Source organism: Cydia strobilella, chromosome 4, assembly GCF_947568885.1.
Source record: "Cydia strobilella chromosome 4, ilCydStro3.1, whole genome shotgun sequence".
NCBI lineage: Eukaryota > Metazoa > Arthropoda > Insecta > Lepidoptera > Tortricidae > Cydia > Cydia strobilella.
This window is the reverse complement of record NC_086044.1, coordinates 18,813,725-18,839,949: the sequence shown is the minus strand read 5'-3', so window position 1 is coordinate 18,839,949 and position 26,225 is coordinate 18,813,725. Positions and strand designations below refer to the sequence as shown.

Sequence of the window (26,225 nt, the reverse complement as noted above, 5' to 3'; positions counted from 1 at the left end):
AAATAAGTTTGATGAATTAGGTACGTATAAAGCCGTGGTTTCCGTGTGACGTCGCGTCACGATTGCACGTATTTGCTCACACCAGAAACGTCGGCCAGTGACGCGACGCGAGTAATCGGAGCTTTATTTGCCTATCTACTTACTAGTTACGCGTTCATTTAATCTGAAACAAATATTGAACAATTAAACATCTGGAAATTGAATTAGTTATTTGAGCACGCCGGGGAAGAATCGTGATAGAATTGCATTTAAATTAGGACTGACCTTTGCGGACCCAGCGCTTGAGTTTCTCTTAATGCTTTGTTACTAGTATCAAAACAAACCCCACTTACTTTGTTACTAGTATCAAAACAAATATATGTTAAGTATATCAAGTTCATAATATCAAGATCAGAAATGTAAACCAGGCATTCGGAGAAGAGCCTAAAAATGAGTTTTGGAAAACACTCGCGTTTTTAAAATCAATCATGTTTGTAAATTTACTGCCATCTATCGACACACGATTAAAACTAAAAATTTAAATGTATAAGTGTGAAAAAAAATACTAATAATAATATATATCAATATATATATATATATATATGTGCATGAAATAATTTTTATTTTTTTTAGAACCCCATATGGCTTTGACCCATGTTCTTTCACTGATATGTGTTAAAATTGTTAAATATGGTGTCGTCAGCGCCATCTAGCCGAGTATAGGCCAAAGGTGTGGCACCATCTATTCAAGAATGACTTTTTCTGGATTTCCGAGGCACGTTTTTTCCCTTAGACTTTATTCATCTTATTCGGAGTTACATATGTCTTTGTTAATACAGACTTGCTCCTCGAGCAAATCTATCCCTATATGGAGACAGCATAAAAATTCAATAAGCAAGGCTTTCAATTAAGTTAATCTTACAGATCTAAAGGTTCAGAACAAGCGTACTGGTGGATCAAATATCAACGCAAAATATCGATAACTCGATTATGATCGGTTATGAAATAAGTCGTCATTATATTTGTTATTTATCTTATGAGTTTCTATCGTATTTGTTACATGCATTCAGGTCCTCGCTTCATGATATTGGCTAAATATGTACATAAGTTCAAATAAATTACCCAGAGAGTCCTCAGAACTCGGTTGCCAGTCGTTTGAATACTTTGTAACATTTATGTAAGGTTTATCAGCTTCCCTTGACGAAAAGATATTAAACGTTTGCAGTTTACAACCGGTATTTTACACTGTTTTCTAAGTAGATACTATACTTTACCCAGTTATGATGATTTTAATGAGAATGAGATCGAGAAATCGTTTATTGCCAATTAGTATGTTATCTACATTTTTCCGTTCCCACAGGACTGTGTCAGCTACTTAGCGCCACTTACACCAACCCACTAACCCGAGGTTAACCGGTTAAACCGTGAACCCAGTGTCAAATTATACTGGTAACCATGGTAACTCCATGTTTAACCGGTTAACCCCGGGTCAGTGGGATGGTGCAAGTGGCCCTTGTGCCTTAGTGTCGAAAAAGATCTATGAAAGAAAGTTATTACTAAGGCAGTGTACAGTAACCGTTTTCTAAAATAAATATTGAAAACCTGATTCTTTCAAATCTGGACATTTTTGGGCTCATTCTACTCAGAATCAGAACCGACAGCATTCTAGATCCTGCCATTAAAAAAAGATGTCGCAAAATGTCCATTCCATTACGTCACGTTTTAGTGTGAAACAATTGTTCACTTGTATTGTGCGTGACGTAGTGGAATGTAAAATTTTCATACAAATAATTTCTGGGACACTTTTTTATCATCAGGATTGAATATACTAGTGATTCTGAGTTGAAATAACCCATAAACACCGGGATCTGTGAGAATCAGGTTTTCAATATTTATTTTAGAAAACGCCCGTGTACCTAATATACATATGAAAGTACAAAAATAACAACTGTGGCATTTGGGTTTGTTAGAATCTCTCATAGCAAATGTAGTGTCTTTTATAGGGCTCCCGGTATCCGTGCTACACGCCAACCCGTGCGTCCGTGTTCTTAGCCCCGGCGGTGCTAAGCGTCCGAACTACACGAACCCGTCGAAGTCCGTGCCCGTGTAGTGTGTTCGGGAACTGACCCGCGTTCGGCTCCGGAGCCACGGTCCTCGTGGTCCTATTTTTTTTGTTTAGCTTGTTATTGTTAATGTGTTATTGTTCGATATTAAACTTGTGATTCGTCGCTCTTATAAAGAACGCATGCAATCGTCACTATACGTCGAGAACGGGCCGGATCCGTGTGTAATTAATATCTGTGGATCCGGACACACGGGTAACACGGATACACGGACCTTTATTACACGGACCCTAATTAGCCGTTCTGAACGGGCCACAAATCCAGTTTCGTGTAACACGAGAACGGGGCCCCGACGACGGGTACACGAAACCCGAACGCGACTGCGAGCCCTAACAGGAACCTTAACAACCTAGCCGAGGACCGTAAAAATTGGCGCAAACTCCACCGACAAGAGCCATGCTCTTAAATTATGATGATGAGAATCATCTCAGTACATAAGTAGTAAGTACTAACAAGACTAGAAAGTCCGGAATCGACCAGATGTATTACAGTTGATAATTTCACGGTCCTGACAGGCACTATAACCCTCAATTAGATCAGACGTCAGTAATGGTTTCCTATTCCCTAGTACATGGTAGGTTGGCTTGGAATTTGATTTTGACACAGAGCATTATGAAACCAAACACACACTTTCAACATCACCGTAGTAAATCATTACAATAATTCGCGACGAGCCGTGTCAGTTCAGTTGTGTAGTAGACCTTTTATAGTCCAAGCAGCAAATTCTTAATATTTTTTTGACTTACTGATCCAATGCTACATGATGAGATAGAAAAAAATGACCCCTGCACATGGAATATTCCAGGCACAGTAAAGGGGACCACAAAATGGCGCGAGCAGTTGGTGCGCAGGTGCGCAGGCACATGTCACGACGCACGTGCCCGCTTTAACGACTAACGGAATTTGCGAGGTCTTTATGTGGGGGTAGCGTGTGGGGTATAGGTATTGTTGACTTTTTACTTAGGGGTCAAAGGAAGTCACTAAAGGTCGGTACCGATTCTTATATAGACGTCCAGCGGCTAAGCTAATGTTTAGGTTAGGTTAATAACTGCACGGGTAAATAGTAGTAGATTATGCAGAACAAAAGTGCAGTTAGAAGCATAAAAACGAGTTGGTAAGGACAAAAACGTTACGTAAACGTTTCGGGAGAACCGTTCATGATGATCTTTGTAACGTTTTTATTACCAACTGTTATTTTCTCTGCACAGTCAGCTTCTATTTACCCAAGCATCCAAATAAATAGATAAAGTTGAGAACGAAATGAGGACAATATAAAAACAAGACGTCCTGGGAACATGATAGGATTTTACATCGACGAACTTATACCCAATAGCATCATCATTGAAAGAAAGCCACCCGTAGACAAAATTCCGCAAGATCTTCACCACAACCGGTCATAATCTATTCTAATCTAACAGCTTTCTGTGTAATGTTAATCAAATCATCGTTCCAACTGACCAAGGCGGGACTATTACTCTATCTAATAGTAATATACATCAAATCAGTATTTCATAGCTCGTTAATTTAAACTAAACCGCATAATTAACTTTCTTCTGACTCACTGCAACTATTTCAATCACTAGCAGTCCTTTAGCAGTAAAACAGTTTTTTATTATAATTGCACTGAGATTTATAACTCGAACAACTGGAGCATTTACCATAAACATTCGAAAATACCATTTAAAGCATAATTAAGGTTAATTTATTGACGTGGTACAACTAATAAATCAAGTAGTGTGAGTGAAAAACTGGGAATACTTAACAAGTTGGAGTAGCTTTTCGATCAGCCTGAGTGTCTCCAGTTTCTTATTGGTTGCGATTTGCAAGTAAATAATTCAGTAGAACGACACTTTGGTCGGGCTCTACCGAAAGTAATATAGTTTCGGCACAACCGAAAGTTTCGCCAGTTTCTTGGACGAAACCGAACCTTTGGCTGAAACACGATTTTTGTGCCGAAACCTGCCAAAACCGAAACTTCGGTCAGACACTAGTAATTTTTTTTTCTCCAATATGCTCGGAAATGTTTAAGTACCTTAAATTTATAATAAAAACGTGATTGTACTGTTTTAGCGGACGGGAAGTTGTAGGATAATCTATTACTGAATTGTTTTGCTGAGTTACCTTTTAAACCTTGTATCAACTATATAAGAAAAATCTATGCAAAACAGCCAATTAATAAAGCCACGTCTACAGGATCGGTAAGTACAGCAATCATTTCAAAATATATTTAAAAAAATACTTCAGGAGGGAAATTGTATTTGACGTTTTTTAAAGTGAAGTTTCGTTTCCAGTGATGCTTGATGCTTAAATAGTTGATTATTTTACTACTAGAGAAAAGCACTACTTTCGAGTTCTGTACAATAGGCATGTAAAAAAAACTTTAGTACCTACCTAAACTGTATTTAAATAATAAAATTAATAAACCAGTTACAAAGTTTATTTTTCAATTGATCACTTTTATCGCTATTAGAAAATTACATAATTTGAATAAATTTACAGCAATATATTGCCAATTTATAATTAAAAGCATTTATATTGCCAACTAAACTGTAATTGTCTTTCGACAAACCATAAAATCTTAAATATATGATGCCCACATATACGTTCAGGCGTTAATATTGTTTTAACATCGCCATTAACAAGTTGCAAACCTCAATATTGTAAAATTTAAGGTGCCTGAGCTGGGCCGAGAAATCTTTTTCGTCGCAAAATCACTATAAATTATATGTAAGAACATATTCACATTTTTTGATTTCTGCGAGAGTGGAAGAGAACTTAGGAAAGATGTTATTCCGAAAATGAAGCCCAGCTAATGTATGGATAGGGACTTAAACTACGAAAGAATTTTTTTATATTCCATTTTTACATTTCATTGACATTATTTACGTAAAACGTGTTTTTGAAAACTGGTAAGTACCTAACTACAATACAAATATTCCTCTTTAAAAAACATAGGGTTGTATAATACCTACTTTTGTATTGGATGTATTTAAATACATAGTATTAAAAACAAATTGGATGTTTGTGCCCGCTCGCTATTAGCGCAGCTGCGTCTTTATCGCACGAATATGCAAGTGATAGAGACGCAGATAAGAAAATTTCGATTTTCGCGATAGACCGAACATACAGATATTACAATAGAATTTAGGACTATTTATTATCAGTATTGGTGAACAATGCAGAACATTGTATTTTAATGTATCGAATATCTCGTTTCTGAATTAACCTCAAAGTTGTAAAATTATAATATTGTACAAATTTTACGCAAATGACCAGTTCCACTGTATCGCGGTAGTAAAATGAGTCGAATTATACAAATTGCGACCGTTATCGACATATCTTAAAAGTTTAACGCTGCGCCACACACTTCTAAGATCATAAACATTAATTTATATTTAAAGAAAATGTGAGCGAGGTGACAGATTAAAATCATAATTGCACTATACACAGAAAGTATTTTATAGCAGGACCCTGAGGTGCTACCGCGAAAATCGAAGTTCGCAAATCGTGGCCATCTGTCTCTGTCTCTCTAATTACGCCTTAATTGGAGTAAAAGAGAAAAATGCCCGCAATTTGCCAACTTCGGTTTTCGCGGTTATAGCCCTGATTGCTGATATTAAGATGACACTGCTACCTACGGACAAACGCTTGCTTTTTTTAATGGCCTGGTTACTAGACCTTTAAGCCAACAAATGCTTGCGGTGTGACAAGCGGGTTGCCAGTATACTTTAACGTGTCGAATAAGATAACAAAATTAATAAAACATATCGTTGAAATATGAAAAGTAAATTATTTTTGACAATCACTTTCCGCTAATCTTGTTTTTTCTTGAAATGAATTGATAAAAAATATATATTTTTAAGCGAATTATTTTTACATGAAAGTTTTGAAAAAGAATAGGTAAGTGACGTTTAACACAAGTGACTGCGTTCATTATAAATCAATCAGCTTTGATTAATCTAATTAAGAATAATATAATCCGATTAAGCTATTAATTGTAGACAAATTTATTTTTAGACGGAAAATCTATCCACATGCCCCATAATAATTGATAAATGACAATTAGCAATAAAACTCTTCGGACAACATCCTACCATAGACAATCGACTTTTTTCAATTACAAGGACATCGACCCCGCAGCGAGACCGGAATTTGAATATCGAATGTCGAGGTTGGGAGCCATTATTAATTTACTTTTAATCTTTCCTTATTAACTTCTCTCTGGTACATTATAAATTTAATATAGTGATGTGTTCCACTTGGATCCGGGGTTGGCAGTTGACATCAATGTCAATAACAATTTAAGTAATGCGTTGAGTCCGTTGACTAATAATTTAATAGTGATATGTTCATATTATATTCATAAATTTGATGTTTCTGTATCAAATGCTTCTGTTTCATTGTTTCTGTTTCTGTATCATGTAGTTGATGATGTATTTGTTTTTTTTTAACTATATTCCATCTCCGCGAAAGCGTAGCTACCGGAAAGTCTTCCTCATTAACATCAAACAGACATTAAATAGGTATGTTATTAAACTAAATTCTATTCTAATACCTATCCTTTCCAATTAATATAAATTAACATTGCTAATCAAAGAATAAATAAATGCTAAGCAGTCATTTAAAGTAGGTTCGCAAATAACACCTACATTGAATACTGACGCTTCAATTTCAATGAACTTTGGACGGAACATTAAAATGTGCTTATGAATGATACAAACAAACATTTTTGTAATAATATTTGATTGTTACTACAATCAAATATTATTACAAAAGTGTTAGTACATTTTTAGGGTTCCGTACCCAAAGGGTAAAAACGGGACCCTATTACTAAGACTTAGCTGTATGTCTGTCTGTCTGTCTGTGCGTCTGTCACCAGGCTGTATCTCATGAACCGTGATAGCTAGACATTTGAAATTTTCACAAAAGATGTATTTCTGTTGCCGCTATAACAACAAATACTAAAAACAGAATAAAATAAATATTTAAGGGGGCTCCTATACAACAAACGTAATTTTTTTGCCGTTTTTGCGTAATGGTACGGAACCCTTCGTGCGCGAGTCCGACTCGCACTTGGCCGGTTTTTTACCAAACCGCACAGTTTTCTATTTGGTCGAACAAAATTATTTAAAAATTGTTGTTGAAATAGCCAATAGAATTCGCTAGCTCGGTATGTTTTTTCTGTGTAAAAACCCTTGACGCTTGTCATGAGTGAGACATTTCTCTTACGCTTATGCATGAATCGTCTTTTAAAGTTACTTAAAGTAAATTGATGGCGGGATATGTTAGCAGCATATTTCTTACCTAGTCTACAAATTTTTTCTGTAATTTATTCCTATTTCACTAACCTAAAATAACACTCCGAGGACCTTGGACTTCGCTAACTTAACACTGCACCTCTGAATCACTTCAAGTTTATGTCAGTTTTGATTATTTCACTGTCCATTGCGGCACATGTTAGCACTACACAGTATCCCCGACGAATGACTGCATCGATGTACGAGCGGACTGGAATGGGCACGGAGTTCGGAGGCGCGTGAAAAGCGCCGGAGTAGGGGCGGGCATCGTTGCGTGACAGCTAGATACGTACCTGCGGTTGTGGACGTCATGGCAATTACCATGTTCCTCGTTTTACTAGACTTTATTTCGAATAAATTCTGTCAGCTTATAAAAATAGCAACCGGATTTTTACAAAAAAAGCGGTAGAAACTAACTAAACTTGTTTTTGGTAATAGGTGTTTTATGGAAGATTATGTTTGCCTATGGCTTTTCGAATTTCTTATCAGCTGTAGTTTAAATTTACGAGAAGATTGTTTACGAGTCTACCAATATAAAAATATAAATATTATTTAAATAAAGCACTAAATGTTTTGGCTTGCAATATTTTTGTAAGATACCTAACCGTTTTTCGTGCAAATGTTGGAACAAAATACACGAAAGGAGCTAAAATACGAGCCCGCATTCCGCCCATTAAGATAACGTGGTGCCTCTTAAAATAAACGAAGGAGGTCTTACAGTAAAAATAATGGTTCTTTTCACTCACCAATAATAATCCATTGTCATATTTTCCATGTTCCATTGCACAATCTGTAACAACAAAACAACAATAAGTATTAAAACGAGCAACATGTACATACAACTATAACACCATAATTTGACGTAAAACAAGTCTCCGGCAAGCTCGGCCGAATTTCACCTTCCCATACAAACGGAGTTTCGTTCTCATTTTAAAACTACGTGTTGGATTGTAATTAAACTTTGCACTTACAATGACATGAGGTATCTCTATGCCTGTAATTCGTTTATATATGTAGCTCTACTACCAGCTCTAGTATATAAAAACAACGAAATAATGCAAAAACAAGTTTTGTGTGAAAAAATTTAATTCGCTTTATTTTTTTAACTATGGTATCGTTAGCTACATAGACTAATTACAGGCATGGATATACCTTATCTTATTGTAAGTACAAAGTTTCAGAGCAATCTAGCTATAGTCGTTTTAAAATGAGAGCGTAACTACGTTTGTATGGAGAACCGAGCTTGCCGGGGACTTGAAACGTTTTAATTGACGTTATAAAATAATTGTTTGTTCCCCAGGTATTTAAATTTCATTGTACCTTCTATAAATTCTTATTCGAATGTGACACAAACAATAACCAACAAACAAGATACAAGCAAAACAATACGTATTTTGCCTAACAAATTGTGATATGATATCATATCATAAAGCGCCTCCTTTATAATGCATAGCGTGCGGTACCGATTGTTCATAAATCCTTTGCTATGAAAGCATTGTCCCGGGGCGTAATGAGAGCCGATCAACGCAGATACCGCAAAATGCACAAAACTATAACTGTTATTTCTGTCTAGTAACTATTTAAATAGATACCTACAATGCCTATGACCTCAGATTCAATCAATTTTAAGGGCCGGCCGTTTGAACATTCAAATTTAAGAGTCCGTCTAAGCTAGAGCACCGACTTGAGCAGAACAAAGTGTATTCATATAGTGTCATTATAAACGGCATTTATTAATAGAAATTTGACATGACATTGCCACATTTTTTCATTTCAAATTCCATGCAGAACTCGACTCTAACCTGTGATGTGATGTTACTGGCATGGCAACAAATAAAACGACGAAAAAAATACAAATCGAGCAGGTCACTTATGTTGTGAAACAAGATTAAAAAATTAAAATGAATTTTGAAAATGAAACACCGGCCGACGACGGCGTGCTTGCCTTGCATCCGATGAATTAGCACCCTTTTTTTCTTAATTCAAAAACTGCAAGTTCTCGTGTGACCTTTCCATGGGCGCTTCCGAATGCGCCCGGGTTTTTGCACAAAAATGAATGGCGGACGAGGATAGAAATCTTTCTCACGGATACCATGGGAAGAACGCGCTCCTGTATTGTAAACGCTTGGTTTGTTGACGCGCATGCAACGTATTTAGCGCATTCCGTATTAGAATTTAAAATACCTACGATTAATGTACTTTGTACCAAAAGTTTGTATATGTACAGTACATTTAGACTGCCGTGTGACGCTAAAAGTTTCTTAGCCAAAGTAATTAAAGTTTTGAAAAAGTAATAAACGTTCTAATGCCTTGAAAATGTACCAAAACCGCAACGGCCGACGCCAGCGGGGGAGGGGGAGGATAATTAGGCGGTGCGGGGAGGCCGGGTCGTTCACCGCTCTTCCGCAAAGCCTCCGGTTTGTCTATGCTCATCACTAGATGTCATCACTGCTTTATGTTTTTTAAATTATGATGGACGCACATCAAACTATTATTTTTGATATAATATAAGTATGTAAAAAAGAAAAACTACACTCAGTTTGACTGTAAATAAATGTATGTCCTGTATAAATTAGGTAGGTACTTACCTAATGCTGTAAAACAAAAGAAAGTAAACGAAGCATATGAACAAGTGACAATGGAAAATAATTGTATTCCTAATAGGTAAATGTATTTACTTTTGACATCTATGTACGTCGGATAAAACCGTTAAAAATTAACGCAAGTCACGTTACCAACATAACACTATGGAAACAATTAAACAAGCATTGTAAATCATCCACAACGAGTTGAGTAACGCTATATAATATGAAGACTGATTGGCAATCACACATCGGACGTCTTACAATAGCCAAATAAAAAGCCCAGTTTCAATCCGCTTGTAATTCTGTTTGATTATGATTGTACTCTGCTTATTAAGGCAATTATGAGAAGACGTACGGATAACATCTATTGTGGACGCCAATTAGCATAGTGCCTGCACTGAAAACGTGGGAATGTCGGAATGGACGGTCGGAATGTTCGAAATTTAGAAGCCATTCTTTGCAGTGAGGATCAAATTACGATAGTTTTAAAAAGAGATTCCATAGTTTTTTTTTTAATTCTTGGTAAATTGATACAGAAAAATATCTTATTATTATACAATGTATTTTAGCGCGTTAAATTCAAAGAATGCATCAAAACATCAAGCTCTAAAAATACTTTTATAACATTTAAAAATGATGCGACTATATCGTACGCCTACCGGTCATTGAACGATCTCTATGATAATCCCAGTCAAAATCGTTAGATTCTCAGCCGTGAATACATTACCGACCATCGCAATTCGTCATAATATTTATCATCTCTTGTCGGCTGTTCTTCATGTAGTAATTCATTCGGTCCGAATTGTAAATCGTTTCGTAGCCTAGAGCTGACGTCTCCAGGCGCCTTCGTCCAAAAACCTCAGCTTGTCCTTAATAACCGAAAATGTCTTCCGCGGGCACAACAGTAATGAATATATAATTGCGCTGCGTGGAAATATTTTGAGACCGCCACAGAAGTCACTCTAGGAATTATAATTACGTCTAACTCGTCTAAGATTACGGTGCAAAGAGTTTTTCAAATTATTTACGTATTCACATGAATTATTCAACCAGAAAATAATGTCATTGACCTCGAACAGAGACATTGCGTGTTTTTTAAATAGCAACACAGCTAGATGTTTAAAAAATCCTGGCCACAAATTTCCAATTCTTTTTTTCTAGTTGGCCGTGACTTGGGAACGAGAAAGCACGGACGCCTATTGGCCGACTGTCATTGCAGTAACGGTACACTGAATGGTAGTATGACTGTGCATGATTCGATCATAATTGAGATCCACTCTAAATGTAGGTGTAACTACACAATTTCCTTTTACAAGACGTCACGAACTTAGAATTGCTTCGGACTTAATAGCGTCGGTAGCTTTCAATTGAAATTTATATGACGGTACTCGAAATACAATTTATTCTCTTCTTGGAGAGTTCGCAGTGTTGATACAAAGTGTACGACTCGATTTCAATGTTACAATGTTCCATTTTCTGTAACTATAATATATTCCATTCAATACTCCATGATAGAATATTTTTATGAAGCCAAGCTTTAGATTTATAAAAACATAAGAAGTAAAACGTTATCTTTTAAATGAAAGTTGCATGTTGTGCTGAGTGATCATATCATATCACAATATTGTTGACAGGTGCTATGGTGTTTTCTTACAAACATCGCAAAGATTAATTTGATCCAGGCAGGAAAGTCACAATATATACTCCTAACTGAACGGATATAAATTATTTTACTGCAATTATATAAATATGAGGAATGGAATATCCTGCCTAGGTTTGCAGGTTTGAAAGGGCAAACAATGCGAAAGGGAGAACCCGGGAGCACCAAGGGTGAGCGAGCGAGCAAAAAAATCGACCGAGCACACATTTTACATATAGTTGGTCAAACCAAATCATCAGTAAATAAGTACAAAAATAAACTATACTCATCCTTTTTTTTGGGTGCTAGTAATAGTGTAAGACAAAGATAGTATGATTCTCTCTGTCTATATTTGAAATAAGACAGTCCTTTGACAAACTATTAGCATGAACATAGTAATCCAAGTTTAAGGTAGAGTAGAGAGTAACTTCAATTGTATGGGAGCGACTTTTTGGCGGCAGGTTCTTGTGACTTAATTAGGAGGATCTTCCCATTTCACGATATAAACCCCTAAACCTTTGCACTTTCACATCATGCCGTATTCATGGACCTGCGCGCACATCATGCCACATGCCTCGACCGATAAGGACCAATAAAATTGCCCCCGGACATACTAAAAGACATAAAAGGCGAATGCTAATGCCCTACACGAACTATTTTAGTTGGCACTGTAAATTTATAAGCCAACATTAACGAGTTGGAGTTATATTCGTGAGGTTTGAATAGAGAACTCAACAGCCCTATTCTAGATTTGTAGGAGTTCGGTGCTTTAAAGAATGTTAAAATAGATAGTTTGATAACATATTACTAAATACTTAAAACAGCACGAAAGTGCCCGTAGGAATGTTTGTTATGCCGACAACCACTCAATAGTGAAGTAGCCAAGTATCTGAAGTATCAGACTACGAAATTTCTCACTCGCTGTATATTTTTCAGAAGTAATTAAACAACTGAAGCTAGGTAATAGTGGCACACGGCCATGTAACTAAAAAAATATATGTTAAAATATAATAACAGAATACGCACGAATCGGGGAGCCGAGTGAGGAATAATCCGGCGCAGTTCCCACGCGGCGTGTCACAAATATTTTAATAACGGCCATTAAGTTTAGACAAAATGGACACTTTCAATTAACTACTATCCATCAATCTCTATGGAAATCTTAATTCAAAGTTCAAAGTGGTATGGTAATTGTACACATTTATAAAGGGTACTATTACCTATACTTCCTAGAGTAAAACATTTTTTTAGTTATGTATTTAGATGATATGATATTTTCTTTGCCTGATATCACTTCAAATGTAAATCCACTCTGCCAAGATTTCCTATAAACGTGTCGGAAGCCGGTGTTGCTCGAAGCTAAAAACATTTTGAATTAGCAACTTTTTCTCTAATTCGAATACCGTACTTAGTTTTGCCGCGGGAACGACACCTGCTGTTTCCCGGACCCGCCTGTTTTACGCTATAAAAAGGATGCAAGAGACCTGGTTCTCCTATTAAAATATACCCTATTGCGCAAACTAGTGTTTTTCCTTCTTTTATCTCACAGATCTGAGGCTGCCTGGGCTGGTCTTACCTTGTTAAGTAATTAAGTCCTGGGAAGCGGAGGTGCGTATAATTTATACTGGGAACGCCTGGATATAGAGTGCTCGATTGATTGGTATTTTTATTGTTGTGTATCCTGCATAATGAATATAATGATTTATTACATTGTTGATACGTGCACGTTTCTGTTTCATCAAATACAATTCATTTACGATAAGTCAAATGATAGTACGACTCTTTTCTCTCACAAATTCCAAAAGTATAATGCCATCCGGAAAAAAGCATAAAGTTGACCATGTATGTAAATTATGTATAAGTAGGTAAGAAAAATAAGAAGTAGAGGTAGAGACGACTTGCCAATTGGGTGTTTTTCTAATAACAAAGAAAAACTGCAAAATTGGGCACATGACAAGTTATTTCCACTTTTTTTTATCTTGCCTACATAAGCTACATGCATGCCATGTTTCAGGCTTTCTTACGGTTAGGTACTTTGAGCTTAAGAACCGAACAAGAATGCAGCTTACAGTTTGTAGTGACAAAGACGATAAGAATAACTATTTTCTCAAACATGCTATGTAATATTGATATTACGTTCTTTATAACAGGCTGGGAAGTATCACGTCTCCGGCGTGCCTAGACGAGGGGCCTGTAATGAAATTTCATACAAAGTTGCAGGCCTAGGCCGGGAAGTGGCTCTTTTTTAATTTCTATTTCACATATACTTGTGACACAGCATCATGGCATTCAGCCATAAAAAAAACTATAAGCAATATTTGCTTTATGGTTCGTTTATGACATTCTGCCAATACGCCTATTAAAAAAAAACAATAAACGATATTTGATTTATATATATATATATTTGGTCAAGCAAAAAAAAACTATACTCATCCTTTTCTTTTGGGTGTTAGTACTAGTGTAAGACAAAGATAGTATGATTGAAGATGATTTATTAAACATTTGAGAAAAGCACTATACATACTTCGGCATGAAAAGGGGTTGTCGGCTTCATAACTATCCCCTTCCTTCCCGGCCTCTGTAGTAATGTACTATTAAGATCTGCTTAACTTGACGCAGTGTACTTTAGAAATAATTTAATAAACATAATGACGCTCTAAAACAATACCCGTAGCGGTATGACTGTGACAAAGTCAACACTAATAGCAGTACGCTTTCAACTTAATTATCCCGCGTATACAAACAAATCGTAAATAATGTAAATACTCATAAAGCAAAGTTTACAATCAAAAATCATGTTTATGACTTATTTCACAGTTTAGCTTTAATGAAATAGTAAATTGTTGCGTTTGTGCACAAAATGAGTTACTTGACCAGCAAACTTATTAATACGTAGCGCGGACATGACAAATAATGAGTGCTCGTGCGTAAATATGTCACGGCACGAGGCAAAATATATAAAATTAAAGTGTCACTGGAGTGAAATGAATCATAGTTTCGTTTCTTTTTCAACACAATGACATTATTTGAGCAAATACCACAGTGTAATGTGTAGCGGGCGGTGTATCAACGTCATACGGCAATATCCTAACTATATAGCGACATACGCAAATACGCAACATTCCGACCGCGACAACGATCGTTCAGAAACACATCTGTCCGATAGCTGCTTTAACAGTCGCGCGACCATTTTTTTCATAAATGTGTACCTACCTAAAATGTGTACCTGTCCTCGGGTGTGGTCTCAGTAGTTCAGTTGACAGTGCATGGACTCGTTATTCAGTGTCGCGGGTTCGAGCCCCCGCTGAGACAGTGAATTTTTACACTTTTTCGAATCAAATGGTCTGTGACTGTGATCTAGTCATGTCAGTTTTACTTTTTACAGGTGACAAATTTTACTACCTACGATATTTGTATGTGGTTGTGGATGCATTGTATGGCCCCTAGCGTTAACATTAATTAATGCTACGAGTGTCAAGTACATAACTAAATTGTTATTTTAACCTTCAAGCCAAAGATGATTTCTTTGCAAGAAACTTTGAATAAATGAAATTCTCAGTTGATAGTAAGTTTTTTAATATTATTATTATTAGACATCAACGCGACAAGGAAGGCCAGTTACGTTTTTGTGTCTGCTAATTGAAAGAACTTATAGTTTTTGATAATCAAAATCATGCACATTTTATGCATAGCGATAAAGCTTTAAAGGCATGATCGGCATGAATACCTATATTAGTAATCCAGCCTTCTCTGAAAATATATTTAGCCATATTAGTATAACTACTCTTGTACTAACATAGTTTGCAGTCGGACTCGCTGACTAAATCTCCTAAATGATCTAAGAATTTACTCAAATCATGTCTACTAATCGCCATAAACTCGTGTAATAATATAATACGAGATATAAAAAATATCCTGCACTAGATATACTTATGCCCATATCAGTTCAACTGCTCTAGCAGAGCCATTTGCGATGCGCGATAGATACTTAACTTCCATTCATATGATGCATTTAAATGTACGTATGTACCTTAGTATGATGAAAAGTCTCGGTTATTTAAAATAATGCTTCGGAGTTTACAATCAGTAGTTGATTTGCCCATACGAGTATTAGCTGAATCGCTCTTGTAAACATCTATCATATCAAAAATCACATAAGATCTAAGCGTTTAGTAAAATCGTGTCTACGCGTTCCTAAAACTCCATAAAAGTAGTATAATGGTCATGCGTAACCGAGGAGTACCTTTAAAGGTGTGATCTTATTATTCATATAAAAGAGCGTAAGTAAAGTGAGAAAGCGTAGTGGATAAGTCTTTTTATGTAAAAGTAAGTGGTGTTTTCGAATCACGATGCGTACGCGGATATAGCCGTGGGAATCATAACTGAGCCATGCTGTTTGTTTACTGATAACAAGTTGGAAAACTTTACTGTTTGTTTTATTGGCTGATACAGTTTCGATCTTTTCTTTATATCAAAAAGATGTAAAGAAAAGTAAGCATGGCTGAAAAAGTTGGCGTTAGTTGACTTTAAGTATCATTTCAAATGAAATCATTTTTTTAATGAATGAATTGAATCATCAATATCATCATAAATGAAATCATTAAATTACTGGTTCATTCTCACTATTTCACACATTAACTAGCTAACTAACATTAAAGAGAAAATTAGCTTTTAACACATTAAAATTAAATTTAACACTTTCATGCTCAACGAATTCTGCATATCAAAATTAAATTAGATACTACTTGTAAATGGTATTTAATCGCTGTACAATGTTTTTTTAATGCCATGCTTTTACTTTTTAAGTTTTTTTTTTATATTCCTAATATTCCGTTTTACATTAGCTCAAATAGATACAAAATTACTACCTAAGTATAAGTTCTTTGCCTTTTTGCCGAAAATTGTATTGCAGAATTTCACTTGGCAACCAACTTTTCGCCAGTTTCATTTGGCCGTATTTCATTCTTCTTCATTCGTATTCGCAACTTTACATAATCCAACCTAACCTAACCCAACCTAGTACGTCATTTTCATTTCCCAACTATGGGGTTGGGAAATGAAATGGTTGCGAAATAATTATTTGGTAACGATTGGTTCAATGATTGGTCAAATGAAACTTTGGCGAAAAGTTGGTTGCCAAGTGAAATTCGGCAATACAATTTTCGCCAAAAAGGGAGTACAGCAAATAGGATATATACTATAATAGAGAATACCTGACTCAATTCAATTTTCATGAAAAATATTTTTACCTCGGTCAAGCAATATTTTTACACCCCCAAAAACAATTTCATAAAGCACTTTATTCCTGTCAAACAATTCACCGTACAACCCGTCATCACTGCAGTTTTATTTTATTTTCATATATATAATAAATTAAGAATTTAATATAAACACACATAACTACCTCAAAAATTAACTATGATTATTTTGTCTTAGATAAATAATAAATAAATAAATATTATAGGACATTCTTACACAGATTGACCAAGTCGCACGGTAAGCCCAAGGAGGCTTGTGTTATGGGTACTCAGACAACGATATATATAATATATAAATACTGAAATACATAGAAAACACCCATGACTTGGGAACAAATATCTGTGCTCATTATCATATATCAAGTGTGTATTAGATATTTAAATTTAAATTAAATGTATTATAGACATCTGTCAATTCCAGCCTCGATGTACCTAATCGTGGTGCACGAGACGACAGGACCCGGAGTAAATCACCGGCCACCATTCATAAAATACCAATGACAATACCAATTAAAGTTATGAAGTAAATTATATGCGAAAATGCGAGCGACCGACAATTAACTGACTCCATTAATTATGTAAAACTAAAGTTAATACCAAAAAGGCCTAAGACCTTTGCAATGCAAATATACTTATTACTTTTCTAAGCTTAGAGCTCAAGTCAGCACAGAAAACGTGATCAAAACTGATAACAAAGAACTGAAAGGACAGATCCTTATCTATTCCATATCCGTTACCATATCCTAGACTTCTAGATACTAAACTGACCACGTTTTAGAGGTAATTTAGCGTTTCCCCCTGTAATTTGTTCGCGTATTGAATAAAATGTATAGAATTGTCCGTACCAGCGTGGGCTATAATTCATCTCGGTAATAAACGATTTGTCGTCGACTCGTGCGGTGCGCTTTACCGTAATGCTTTTAGTATCTAGTCATTCTACCATAATATATATTCACCTTTCACGGTAATAACATGCGTTTATATACGACTGAAAATAGTCTGTCAGGTTCTGTTAAACAAAATTCATGAGTGTTTATCTTTTATTTTGTTCGCAATTCTCAAGCGCTGAATTATTATCTAGTTACTTTGATAGGCGATTAGAATCAGCTGGTAAGATAAGTACAACCGGTAGGTACATGAAAGCAGTTGTGGCATCTGGTGATAACCTTGCTTGGTTTGGGGCTAGGTAGGCTGCCTTTCCACTGAGGCGAAGATGCGATCCGGGTGGAAATTAACCAATAACATTGGGTGTAATCCAGCGGAGTGGACAAGAAATGTGGCTTACGACCAATGCTAATAGTTGATTTCCGCACGTCTCCTCTCATCTACTCCCCAGTGGAAAGAACTATAGACCAATTACTATATTGTCGTGTATCGATAAGATAATTGAGAGATACCTCGGTAACGAAATCAGTAACTTTTTGACTCAAAACAATATAATTAACAGTAAACAATACGGTTTTCAAAAAAATCGAAGTACCTCTCAGCTACTTCGCGACTTCAACAATGAAATCAACGAGCACATGCATGAAAAAAGGCATGTGCTCGTTGTTTTCATTGATTTCAGCAAAGCTTTTGAAATGCTAGATTATGAAACGTTATATTACAAATTAGAGCAGAGCGGTATACAGGGTCCTCTAGTTAACTTGCTGAAAAGCTATCATAAAAATAGACATACACGAGTAAAAATAAACAATACATACAGTGACGAAATAAAAACCGAAAAAGGCACGGCGCAGGGATCCATAATTGGACCAACGGAATACCTGCTATATGTTAATGATATGTGCAACATAATAACTGAGGGCTCTGTCTATCAGTTCGCGGACGACACATGCATTATCACAGCCGACCGCGACATAGCTGCCGCAGAACGCATAATGCAATCCAACTTTAACACCCTCTGCAAATGGGCGCACGATGTCGGTTTAGTAATTAACGCCCAAAAGACCAAGATAATGCATATTCGTTCAGCTCACAATAAAACTACTCATAATATTACTGTATTTGCACACCAACATAGCTGCCTGCACCAGCATAATATCACAACGTGTAACTGTGAAAAAATTGAAGTGGTCACAGAGCACATGTACCTTGGGTTAATAATCGACCACAGATTCAACTGGGGACCACACATTAATTATGTGTGCGATAAGTTGAGAGCCATCCTAAGTAAAATGTCAACATTAAGATATAAGTTACCGTACAAAACCCTACGTATGTTGTACTTAGCCCTTGCTGACTCTGTGATCGGTTACGCTCTGAGTACTTATGGTAAAACCTATAAAACATATATAGAAAAAATATATAACTTACAAATAAGATTATTGAAGACACTTGTACCTAAGCATATCAAAAAGAAGTACGAAACAGACTATTCCCAACTTTTCAAATACTGTAATTTACTCCCAGTTCAAAATATGTGTAAACTAGCCATACTAACAGAAGAATATCACCATGTTACTAAACTAAAAGAACACAAAAGATGTACAAAACTAAGATGTCTACAGAACCAAAACAAATATTGTATACCCAAATATAACAACATATATGGCACTAGGCTGTACACATATATATTACCTAAAATATTGAATGATCTGCCAGAAGTTGTTTGTGCTAAATATTTAAATGGTAAACATATAAAAAATGTCGTTAAAATGCACTTATTAAAAACTAACGACACAAGCTATGTATACTAAGAATCATATTTATGATAAGATATAGGATATAATATTGTTTTTCTTTATGTTATTCTCGAACTCCCCATCGGCACACAAACCTCCATAAGGTTTTGCCTACGATGGGTCTTGTAATGATCTAAAAAAAACTGTAATTTGCTTCCTTATTCAATAAATTAAAAAAAAAAAAAAAAAAGGCAGTCTTAGGTCCACATTTTTTCCCGCCCCTACTGACCCAGTGGATGAAATTCCTAACCTTTGAAAAAAATGAAAAATATATTTATTTTGCACACACAAAGATGGGAATTTGCAAATGGAGTATACATGAGGTCCAGGTTGCGCGCATACAGCGGTACATTTATAACAGTATGAACAGGGGTCCCCAAACTAGGCATAGCCTGTATCTTGGGCGACCAGTTAGTGAATTAAAATCTAGATTGAAAAAAAGTATGCCTAAAGGTAAAGATAGGTGTTAATGCTAATAACCTTAGCTTCTTTAGAATTTAGAATTTACGTTGGTCAGTCTGTCTTTAGAAATCTCTACTTATTTTATAATTTGGGTACTGTGCTTACAGCATTCTAAGAACTCTATTTTCAAAAAATATTATAAGAGAGAAACCCTCCACGTGAAAGCCGGCTCATAGTAATTACTTACACACGTGTATAAACGATATTTATGGCCACCGTTTTCGAATAGCACTTAAATAAGTTTGTTGCTACGTATGACGGTGACGGTATTTGCGCATTTTATACGTCAGTTTGATATGCTGACGACATCCGGGAGGTTGGGAGTCACTGTAAAATATGACATATCTAGGATCGGGATTAATAGCGCATAGGACGGTTGTAAAGAGAGATAAACGATGTTGGAGTCTAATTTATACAAAAGGAACCAAAGCTAATAAGAATTGGGGTGTTCATATGTCAGGATTTCCCCTGACATGTCAGGATTTTTGGTCCTTTGTCAGGATTGCAGGGGGACTTGGCGAGCGTGTCAACCTTAACGTAGCTAAAAGTTTGGAGTTAGGGCAGGTGAAAGGTAAGGTTGTGCTCTAGCTACAGCATATGGTGGCGATGGTGATGGCGAAATTTAGTTGGCAAGAACGAGTGCTTAATAAAGTTTAAAAGATTTTAAAAATCTTCAAGATACGGAGATGATTCTTCGGAGTAATGACCGTCCAAGAAATGTCAGATTTTTAGGATTATGGCCAGACTTTTGTCATGATTATAGTTTTTTTATATAGCAATCCTAAATAAGAAGATCGAGAATCAAGAAGACGAGAAGTACAAGTACAAGAGATCAACTAAGCCTCCATTACCATCGCAACCATTTTAACCATCGCTGAGACAGAACACAATGGGCGGGGCACATTGCTCGCAGAACTGATGGCCGGTGGGGCCGGAAGGTTCTGGAGTGGCGTCCGCGTACCGGAAGACGAACTGCCGGTAGGCCTCCAACGAGATGGAGCGACGACCTGGTGAAGGTCGCGGGAGTTCGGTGGTTGCGAGCGGCACAGGATCGGTCGGAGTGGCGAGCCTTGGGGGAGGCCTATGTCCAGCAGTGGACGTCTATCGGCTGACATGATGATGATGATGATGATGAGACAGAACTCTTAACTACAAAGCGGCCTAGACTGGTAACAAATCACAACAAATTTATTTCTTTCATGTCTCTTTATCTTATCTTTTAACAACAGTTCGGCTATTAACAGAAATACAACAACTGATCATTCACAGATACTCACCAGAATGAGTTATCAAGATCTCTCAACGCCTTTGAAAATTGTGACCTTAATTGATTTTTAAGTATGCCTAACGATCATGTATCGGCTAATGCTTCTATACTCAAACTTATATGGAACTTTCTCTTATATGACTTAATGTTTTGTAGCTATTATTTAAAAAGGAAGAAGAATATTTGAAGCAAAAAACTTTGGCACCAAGATACAGACCTGCAGCAGACGGTGTACTTTAGCTTAAGCATCTTAGCCGTTCCTACGGAATAATTATTGGTTAATGCTGACTGGCTTACTTAAAAAAGTACATTTTAATATTGTCTTCGGTTACCGCGATAGTTACTCATGAAATAAAACTATGAAAACGGATTATATCGCGTATAATGAATTTATAATATATCCCGACGTTTCGAACTCTTTACAGCGTTCGTGGTCAACGGGTGTCACACAAGAAGTCAAGAACATTTTATTTTAAGACTAAATGCTTAGACATCATAATATTGTCTTCGGTTACCGCGATAGTTACTCATGAAATAAAACTATGAAAACGGATTATATCGCGTATATTGAATTTATAATACATCCCGACGTTTCGAACCCTTTACAGCGTTCGTGGTCAACGGGTGACTGAGGAAAAATTACAAAGTGCAAAAATACCCACATACTAAAATAATGAACAATCATAGACTACAAACTTTAAGGCTGGTTGTACATGCAAAATCGGTTCATAAGGCTAGTTATACACTACAATTATTTTCAAGTAAAGATATATATATACGCGATAAAAACTACGCCGGCTCCAACCCTACACCACGGACCCGAGAAGATTTAATTCCCTCCTAAATTGTAGGAGGGTATCCCAATATGGGACCGGCAACAAACTCGGCGGGACACATCTTTTTAATAAGGAATGTTCATAATATTAGAATGAGAAGAGATTTGGACCAAGATCCACTTTAAGACTGGATATGAGCAGGGGCGACTATTTAATCTACCTTTATTCGTCGAAATGCTACACTATACCGTGTGTCAGCATTTTTGCTACCTAGTATCGGCCATCAAAGAAACGTTATACCACATAGGCATATTTTATTTACTGACATGTCGTAACAACGTGTGTATAAAATAACTGCGGTACTGCTTTGTACCTCAATAGCTCAAGAAACTATATCTCATCACTCAGACAATCACGAGCCAGACAAAAGGGCCGAAACAGTTAGAAGTGCTATTGCAACAGTCCATCCGATGGACGATCGTGTCATTATTGGGCTTCAATTTAAATTAGATCTCCCCCGCTGAGGCCAGCTCTTCACGGATCAAACATAAAACAGGAAGGGAGAAGTTTTCGAGGGTTCTTCGTTAACTGGTCAAGCTAAATCCCAAACATTTGTGGTGGCTGAGTAGTTTCTCCCAATTACACCGTCTCTAGCCGGCGATTGGCCGCGCCACGAGGAATCCGGCCTGTCGTGACTGTGATAAAAAAAAACTGACGCAAATTGCCGATACGCCTCGTGCACACAATTTCATGCTCCGACTTCTAAAAGATTCGTCATATTTTCAACAACAATGCGAACAAACGAAACTGGTTTGAGCATTCGGATCCGAAGATCGGCTAATAGACCCGCCAGCGGAGCGATTCCAGTAATTAATAGCAGCCTAAATCTGACGCTAATGACTATTTAACATGCGCGGAAAAAAGGAGAATCATTCATTTGTATGCCAACGGACCTTATTCAATTGTATTCTTCTAATTGGCATTTTTTTGCGGAGATATATCACTACGGCCGGTCAAAGCATTATGGCACTGACAGTGATCTTGCGGCGCATTTGTCTCGTTGAAAGGTTACGGGGCCGTCCGCATCCATTTGGAGCGGTCGGAGCGGCCGCAGCCCCGCCTCCGAGCGCTAGCCTCTAAATCTCGACCTCCTATAGCATTGGTATCTGGTACTGTAGTCTAACTTCTAAACTTGGCGTTTATCGAGCCATTTGTATAATGTAATGTCCTTACTTTAATAGAAACGGTCTAAATCGTAATGTCATCACTAGTGTCTATAGTTTGTCATAAACAGCCAATGTAGATTGTGATCCGAGCTACAGCACAATATTCTGTAGCATGGTTTTATTGGGCTGGTCTAGGGGAGTTGGGTTGTGTTCTTGAAGTGGTAGTTGATGATTTGATTGGGCTAGCAACAGCAGTCGGCTGCGATGCTTATCGACGATTCGCTCTGGCCGGGACGCGCGTGACGCTCCGGCGATTAGAAATCTCGTCTCGGATGCCTTCAACGAGATCCGAGGATTCTACGGATGCTTGGATTTAGTTGTTAATTAAGAATAAATTGCAAGCTTTAGATAGTTATTGAATTCCTAGTTAGTCGAAGTATGTTTCTAATTGCCGCACTTAGCCGATAATGAAGTTAGGAAGTATTCAACTTAGAAACAATTTCACTATAAAATATACCTACTACGTTGTTGTGCAAATAAATGTTCATTTTAAAATTGGCCGGCACATGTTTAATCATAGGTAGTAACAGCAAGCAAGCTCGAATACATAATAATATTAATAATATAGCTAAGCCTTCACTACAGGATAAACATAAATTTAGAGCCACAAAAACTGGCTTCAAAAACGTAGAATTCAGTGTTAATACAGAATTTTACATTGTCATGGAGGCATGATCAGCGGAGCGAGGCGGCGGGAAAAAACCAACCTATTCTCTTACCGTGCCTAATGGCGGGTTCAAGAACCGAGAGCCGAGCACGCGGCGGATGTGGCAGTTCCAGCCAACGCCAGTCTAGCCTTGAAAAACTATCATTATAATCCGATTTCTCTTCAAATGTAATAACAAACTCCTGCGCTTGTTTATCTTGCTTAAACCAATGTTAGCAAATTTTGAGATCAGCTTCTGCTGTCTCGAGTGCACCAGCGAAATTAGTGTTTCTATTTTAGCTTAAATGAGTCTCTTGTATTTTTTTGTATTCTTTCAACTCATCACCTTCGACAGCTGGTTAGACTTTAGACTACACTAACTTAGTTAAGTACTTGTTAGATACATCAAAATATGCGTTACTTCCACTCAAACATAACCGTTAAAAAATTGTGCCTCGTTCCCATGTACTATTTAATCGATTAGCTACGACTCGAAACTAATTATCGATGCCCGTATCGGTTCTAGGATTCTTGTTGTACTTATCGGATTTTATAGGATTAATCTTACAACCACAGTTCATTTAACTTTTTGGATGAGGCTTTACATTTTATATTTACTAACGTAAGTAGATTCATTGCCCACTCCAGCGCATTACCTGTTTCATGTCGAACACAATATGAGGCGGTTCTTACTCGACGGTAACCATGTTTTTGTTGGTTTTATCTCATAATTATTGCAGACTACCAATTACCTGCGGCGTGGCTCGTAATTCAAAGCCAATTTCGAGAGCCAATCAGAATTCCAACATTAAACGTTTACGACAAATGAGAGATAACGTCGGCAGTTTTAAATTGATCCGGTCAGAATGGGAATTTTAAAATAGAAACACGTTATCAAACCGCAACAAACGAAATACAAAAGAACAATGACCCAGATCTAGCAGATAACTATCTTCATGACGCATGAAATCGATAACAGGAGGTGTACAGTACACACGGACGCAATCGCCGCCGGCCCGCCGATATCGAGCGCTGCTCACCGAACTACTGACAGCGACACCGTACGTATGCGCCCGACTTTAATCTCCACTAATTGTATTAGAGCCCTTAGACGCTACTGAAAGGGTGAGCTCATTCAATGACCCAAACGTTACGACATGATGAGAAAATAAAAAATATATTATACCTATTCAAACGGCGGCAGCTGCATCGGAACGGAACGGCAGATGCGCGTGAGCAGCCGACGCTGCTATTACAGAAAATACAATAACGGAAGCCAGTTCCCAGGCACGAGTTAGCAAGGAGGAGAACTCACCGTGAGGTTGAGAGGTGGAGCCGAGGGCAGCGCTGGCACTCACAAACAGTACACGTGCACGAATGCCGCACGCACACCTGTCGCGGCCTGACCGGCCATTTCCATATTTGATAGAGAATCGGTCGCGGGCAAGCCGCGCGCGCAGCGCGGCGCGCCGTGTTGGACTGACTGCCGAGTGCCGACGCGCGCGCTACCTGCGCCCACCTGTCCCCTCCCCCCTACCACCAGAAACCGGATGGTACTCCAAAACAAAACGGCCAACAAAGGACGTGCCGCGAATGTTCGCGCCGATCCGTCCATGCGAGGGTCGCCGGGCCGACTCGCCGGGGACCCCGTGTCTGTTTACTGCGACACCTGACTCACGCCGGCGAAGCCACGAGTGCCGATAATTTACGAGCCGATGATAAAACGCTCCTCGACGGTTCAATTGTTCCACGCGCCGAAGAAACAATCGTTACGCATTCGGCAGCAGTTTATGATAAAGATGCTACAAGAATTGAGGTTACGTTTTCAAAAGAAGCGAGCGCGTTGAATACGCTGACACTAGCACGGGTTGTAACTTGCTGAACGCGCTTTAATGGAAAAAGCGATTGCTTAATTAATTACTGATGAAGTATTTGTGAGCAATAACAATACAACTGGCGCCGATGGCTCGCAACTCGCAACGCGGATTTGGACACATTACAAACAGTTCCTGCGCTATTTGTCAACAGACGACGCACGCACGAACGCACTATCATGCAATTCATGCAATAATGCGATAAGATAATGTATCCAAACCAAATGAAATCAGAGATTTGATAATGTCGACAATAGGATATGATCGAATTCGAGGGAAAATTTAACATATTTTTTGAGTTCTAAAGGCACAATCAGAAGGTATTACAGTAATTTGATGTTGTTAACCCATTTAACATTTTTGATTATAAATATGCCTGATGTAGCCCGCTTTTTTAAAACGTTTGTGC

The 26,225-nt window shown here is 37.4% G+C and overlaps 1 long non-coding RNA gene across 1 annotated transcript; it reads right to left on the bottom strand.

The window, feature by feature from the left end:
* Positions 1-25,913, bottom strand: LOC134740789 (uncharacterized). Its single transcript, XR_010127835.1, has 3 exons — positions 25,258-25,913; positions 8,146-8,189; positions 1-163 (listed from the first exon to the last, which is right to left on the bottom strand). It is a non-coding gene; the product is annotated as an uncharacterized LOC134740789 (long non-coding RNA).
* Between the last annotated feature and the right edge of the window lie 312 nt (positions 25,914-26,225).